The following is a 6000-nucleotide window of genomic DNA, read 5'->3' as shown; positions in this document are numbered from 1 at the left end:
TAACAAGTTTATAGTAAATGGAGGATATGGCAGGAGACTAAAATAACACCATAGTCTTTGAACACTCTAATCTCAGCTTAATAATTTTAAGATTTTTAGACATTTGTAACTCAACCTATGGGCATAATCTAGTAGTAATGGTACTTGGGTAAAGATGTTATGCATGGAGCTCAAAAAGATTGTACTGGATCAAATAACACAGTGCTTCCAAAGGAAACTAAATCTTTTTAAAACCCTCAAACATCAGTTTAAACTGCTAACTTTAATTTTATTTTAAATTCATGTTAAAGTAATTGCCTCAAGCTGGGATTAGGTACTGTCTCTAACTCTCCCTCTACATAGTTAACTATTTCACGTATTAGAAATACAAATGTAGTTATTTAAAAGGGGAGGAAGTTAAAAATAATCTAGAGGTTTCTATCTTCTGTGGTTTTACAAAAGCAACAGAGCCAGGTGCACCGTCCCTAGCCTGGATGTCAGTCACCCATCTCGCCATCTGCTGGAATAAAAACATCTATCTAAGCACATTACCTGGGGAGAGGCAACAAAATAGTACACAAGTACTGGGACAAAGTGACATTTTAGTTAGTACCTTGTTCATTAAAAATGCAAATGTTCAAAGTTGCTGTGATGGTGTTCTTAAGGCACAACTCTTTCAATATGCCCCCTGTAGAGCAGACAGAGCACTGGGCAGAGTCATGCAGACAAGTATCCCTGCTCAACCATTCTCTGACATCCTCGCTTTAGAAAATTTATCTCTCTTGGTCTCAATATTCTGAACTATAAAATTAGGGGGTCAATAAAATCTCAAGAGTCCTGTCAAAGCTGATGTTCCATGATCTTTCGTTTAGTCAAGCTCTCCAGATGAGCAGTTAGAAAGAGAATGACCTGTACGGAGAACTTTAGAATGGCTCTTTCCCTTACTTTGTTTTACTGTGCCCTAGATGTGGCCACATCAGGAAGTGGTCTGGAAGTGCCTGAATGCTCCTACTTGGGCAATCTCAGGCTGCTGTGGGGTAATATCTATGTCATTATGTAGGAAAAATAGGGAAACAAAGGAAAATCTCTAATTGCACTTTTTCTTGACAAAATTGCACTCCAGGTTCCCAACCACAAGGGGGCACTGCACTGTCAGAAAGGGCTAGGACCCTCTCGCAAGGATACTGCTGGGTTCATCAAAGTCTATACCAGCAGGCTGTCCAGCAAGATGAGTGCATGTGGGTCAGCGTCAGGATGGGTTCATGAAGGTCAGGCTCTGGGAGAAAAGAGGGCAGCCACCAGACAGTGAGGCCATGAATGTGGGAAAGCAGTCAGGGCTGAACGGTCAAGGAACAGCCCAAGTCAGAAGAGAAGGGCACTTCCTGACCTGGACCGCTCGAGAACTTTCCAATTCAGAGGTTTTCACCAAAGGCCAAAGTCCCATTCTTCCCTATGTATCTCATTCCCTTGGCCCCAGTGGCATAATGTAGACACATGAGCTAACGTTCAGAAGAGGGTCAAAACACCAATGTTAACACTCCATCGTTCCAAGTTCTTAGTGTCTACCTTCGCTAGATAAAGATCACTCTTGGAAACCAAGTATCTAGTATTCCATTCAGAAGAATTTCCACATAACTTCCTTTTGTGCTCTTAAAATTTAAGTGCCCAGATGTGATCTTTGAGGCATTTAGCTACCCTGAGACTCATGCTTCACTCAGAATTCAGTCTTTGATTTTCTTTTTTAAGCACAAACATAAGGATTTGAAGTGGTAACTTTTTCCATATTGTGGTCCTCAACTTCATTTTCCAAAATTCTTTTTTCTAAATCTAGAGCAAAGTTACCTGTAGAGTGGCTTCAATATTTTTTGAACTCATATATCTAGAAGAAATAAAATAATTTTCTTATAAGTGGGGGTTTTAAATAAAATACAGCTACATTAAAAATAAGATGAAAAATTTATTATGTACAAATGATCATAATGTTTTTAATGACATATATTTTATTCATCTATACAGCTAAGGTCTTGTTTGGGCAGGAAAAAGTAAAGTTATTAAAGTTAAGTTTTGTTTAAACTTATATAATTTTTATAATTTATTTCAGTTAAACTCTTTTTTCTTTGTTAAAATAGTTGTTACCTACTCCACAAATTGAATTATGTCCTTGAATTTATCATGAGTTTGTTTTCATTTCTGTTCTTGATGTGAAGGTTCAGACATAGGAAATCGTTTCCTGTATGAATCCCTGTGATAAAGACACCACATTAACTTAAAGAATAGTTACTTTAAGTGATGCACTTATGAATTTGCTTAATTTCATTTCTTATAGTAGAAATTAGCTGTTTTAGAATCTTTAAGCATTTTGCACACCTTCTATGGATAGAGTTCTGGAAAGGAAATGATTCAATGAATGTTTCAAGTAGCAATGCTGCCTGACACCTAGGGGCTTTGTCTGTGAACTATTTAGCATTTAGTAAACTCAGCTTTGGGTGATTGGTATGGTGGGGGGAGTGAGGAGAGAGGGGATTTCCTTTCCTGTTCTTAGAGGACTTTAAGTCTTACTGGGAATATAAGTAACAGTCAAGAGACAGTAAGAACTCAAATAATTACTTGTATTTTGGATACAAAATGTCCCCAGATATAACGCTTGCTCCCACCCAATCTCCAATATACCTGCACTGTTTGGTATTCTTTGGAAAAGGTGATGTGAGAGAACTTCTGTTTCCCTAAGCCCTCAAAGACCAGTTTTGAGATTTTCCTTATTTTCTTCCACCATTAACACTTTCCAGGAGATAAGACAAAGAGGGTACAGGATTGTGATGACTAATTTTATATGTCAACTTGACTGGGCCACAGGGTGCCCAGATATTTGATCAAACATTATGCTGGGTATGTCTGAATGGAATTAACATTTAAATATATAAATTAAATAAAGTAGATTGTCTTCCCTAATATAGGTGGACCTCATCCAATCAATTGAAGATCTGAATGGAACAAAAAGGCTAAGTGAGAGAAAACTCTTCCTGCTTGAGCTGAGACATTGAGTTTTTTCTGCCTTCAAAGTCTCAAACTAAACATTCTACCTTTTTGGTCTTAAGCCTGCTGACTTCGGACTGGAACCACACCATTCACTCTCCTGGTTTTCGGACTTTTGGACTTGGACTAAATCTGTACCATCAGCTCTGCTGGGTCTCCAGCTTGCTGGCAGCAGATCTTGGGACTTGTCAGGCTCCATAATTGCATGAGCCAGTTCCTTATTAGAAGGAGATATTTGTCTGTTTCTCAGGAGAACTCTGACTAATTCACAGGTCTTTCCCTTTAGCTTATCAATATGTAAAGTACTTTTAAAGTATTTTCCCAAAAAGAAAAAAATGCAGAAAAAAAAGAGAAATGCAAGAGTGTCTAGCTTTGCAAATAGCCAACCAGTCCGAATGTTGGCTGAGCTTTTCCAGCCAATACTGGCTCCCATCACTCTTTTCTGAACTGTTTCTGCCCTCGGTCTCCAGCTTTAATTGCTTAGAGAATGTAACCATTCCCCTACTATGAACCCACAGGCTGGTGTTAGGCAAGGTCTGCAGCCTCACCAAGTGCCACTCAGTACCCTTTTCTCTGCCATCTGGAAGTGGTTTGGAGCCATTCAAAGGGGTCCTCTGCTTGATTCTGACAAGCATTGCTTTTACTTCTCGTTTCCCTTTGAGGGCCCATACTGTCTTGATTCTAGCCTGGGCCTCCATTTACATTTTCTACTTCACTTGAGGCACATTGCCTAAAACTTCACTGAAGGGCAGTGCTACGGTTTGAATTTGTGTCCCCTCCAAAATTTATGTTGAAGCTTAATCCTCAATGCAACAGTGTTAAGAGGTCAGACCTTTAGAAGGTAATAAGGCCATGAGGGCTCTGCCATCATGGGGTGATTAGTAACCTTATAAAAGGGCTGGAGGAAAAAAGTTAGGCCCTTTTTTTGCTTTCCGTCCCTTTTGCTTTATGAGGACACAGTGTTTAGCCCCTCTAGAGAATGCAGCAACATGGCACCATCTTGTGAGCAGAGAATGGCCTTTACTTGACACCAATTTTTCTGATACCTTGATCTTGGACTTCCCAGCCTCTAGGACTGTGAGAAATAAATGTTGCTTATAAATTACTTGTTTGTGGCATATTGTTATAGCAGCATAAACAAAGACAGAAATAGGTACTAGGAAGTCAGGTTGTTGCTTTAGCAAATACCTAAAAATGTAAAAGCAGCTTTGGAACTGTGTAATAGGTAAAGGCTGCGGGAGTTCGGAGGTGCATGCTAGAAAAATCCTAGATTGCCATGAATGGCCCGTAATGGGTGATTGTGGTGAGGACTCAGGAGATCAGGAGAGCTATAGACAGAGCCTCAATCTTAGAGATTACTTAAGTGGTCGTGATCAGAACATTGGTAGAAATACAGACAGTAAAGGATATTCTGATGAGATTTTAGATGGAAATGGGGGACATCTTATTGGAGACATCTTATTAGAAAGATCATACTTGTTACAAAATGGCAAGGAACTTGGCTTAATTGTGTCTATGTCCTAATGTTTTATGGAAGCAGAGCTTAAGAGCAATGAACCGAGATAACTGGCAAAAGAAATCTCTAAGAGAAGTGTTCAAGGTGCTGCATGGCTTCTCTTGACCACTTACAGTAAAATTCAAGAAGAGAGAAATGAATTAAATACAGGATTTATAATCAAAAGGAAGGCACAACTTAAACTTTTGGAAAATTCTTAGCCTGGACAATATTGTAAAGAATATAAAAAGCATGTCTGGGAGAAAACACCAAGGGTGTGGCCAAGCAACCGTTTAATGAGGACATTTGTACAGATAGGTAGAAGACAGGTGCTGTTAATCAGGACAATGGAAGAATAACTGTAAAGGTATATTGGAGATCTTCTAGGCTGCCACTCCCATCACAGGCCCAGAGTGCTAGGGTCTTTAGAGCAGAATGGTTTCAGAAAAAGGACTCAGTGCTCCTGTAGGATCTTGGGGCTTGCTGCACCAAGTTTCTGCTCCCTGCATTCCAGCACAGTGCTCCTTGATCACTCCAGCTGTGACTCAAATAAACCCAGGTACAACTTCGTCTGCTGCTCTAGAGGCACAAGTGGTAATCCTTGGCAGTGTCCACCTGATGCTAACTCTGCAGGCATGCAGAATACACAAGCTATGGCAGCATGGCTGCCTCTACCTAAATTGCAAAAGATGCCCCAGAGAGCCTTGGGACCCAGGCATAGAACTACCACAGAGTTCGGGCCACCACAGAGAATGATCAGTAGGGTAATGCCTAGCAGAGTCATGGGGATGGGGCCACCACAGAAAGTCTCCACTAGGTCAGTGCTTAGTGAAGCCACGGGAGCAGGGCCATTTCCATGGTCCCAGAACTATAGAGCCACCAGTGTGCAATGCCAGCCTGGGATAGCTGCAGGCACCTGACTCCAACCCCTGTGAGCTGCTACATGGGCTGCACCCAAAAAGACCATGAGGGCGGGGCTGCTAGGAACCTCTGGGGCCCAACCCCTGCCCTAGTGTGTCTGGAAAGTAGAACTTGGAATCAAAGAAGATTATTCTGGAGCCTTAAGATTTAATGTTTGCCTTGTTGAGTTTTAGATTTAGTAGGGACCTGGTACCCCTTTCTTATGTCCTGTTTTTCCCTTTGGAATGGAAATGTCTGCCCTATCCCTGTCCCACCATTGTATTTTAGAAGCACATAACTTATTTGATTTCCTAGGCTCACAGCTGGAGGGCAAATTTGCCTCAGGATAAATCACACCTTGAATCTCACCCATATCTGATTTAGATGATACTTAGATGAGAATTTGAGCTTAGACTTTAAAGTTGATGCTGGAATGAGTTAGGAATTTTGGGACTATTGGAATGGAATTAGTGTGTTTTGTATGTGAGAAGTACATGAATTTTGGGGGGCCGGGAGTGGAATGCTATGGTTTGAATATTTGTGTCCTCTCCGAAATTCATGAGGAGAAAGAAAGGAGGAGAAGGAGGAGCAAA

The sequence above is a fragment of the Rhinopithecus bieti genome, unplaced genomic scaffold (assembly GCF_001698545.2).
Source record: "Rhinopithecus bieti isolate Rb0 unplaced genomic scaffold, ASM169854v2 scaffold_32107, whole genome shotgun sequence".
Lineage (NCBI taxonomy): Eukaryota > Metazoa > Chordata > Mammalia > Primates > Cercopithecidae > Rhinopithecus > Rhinopithecus bieti.
This window is presented reverse-complemented; position numbering follows the sequence as displayed.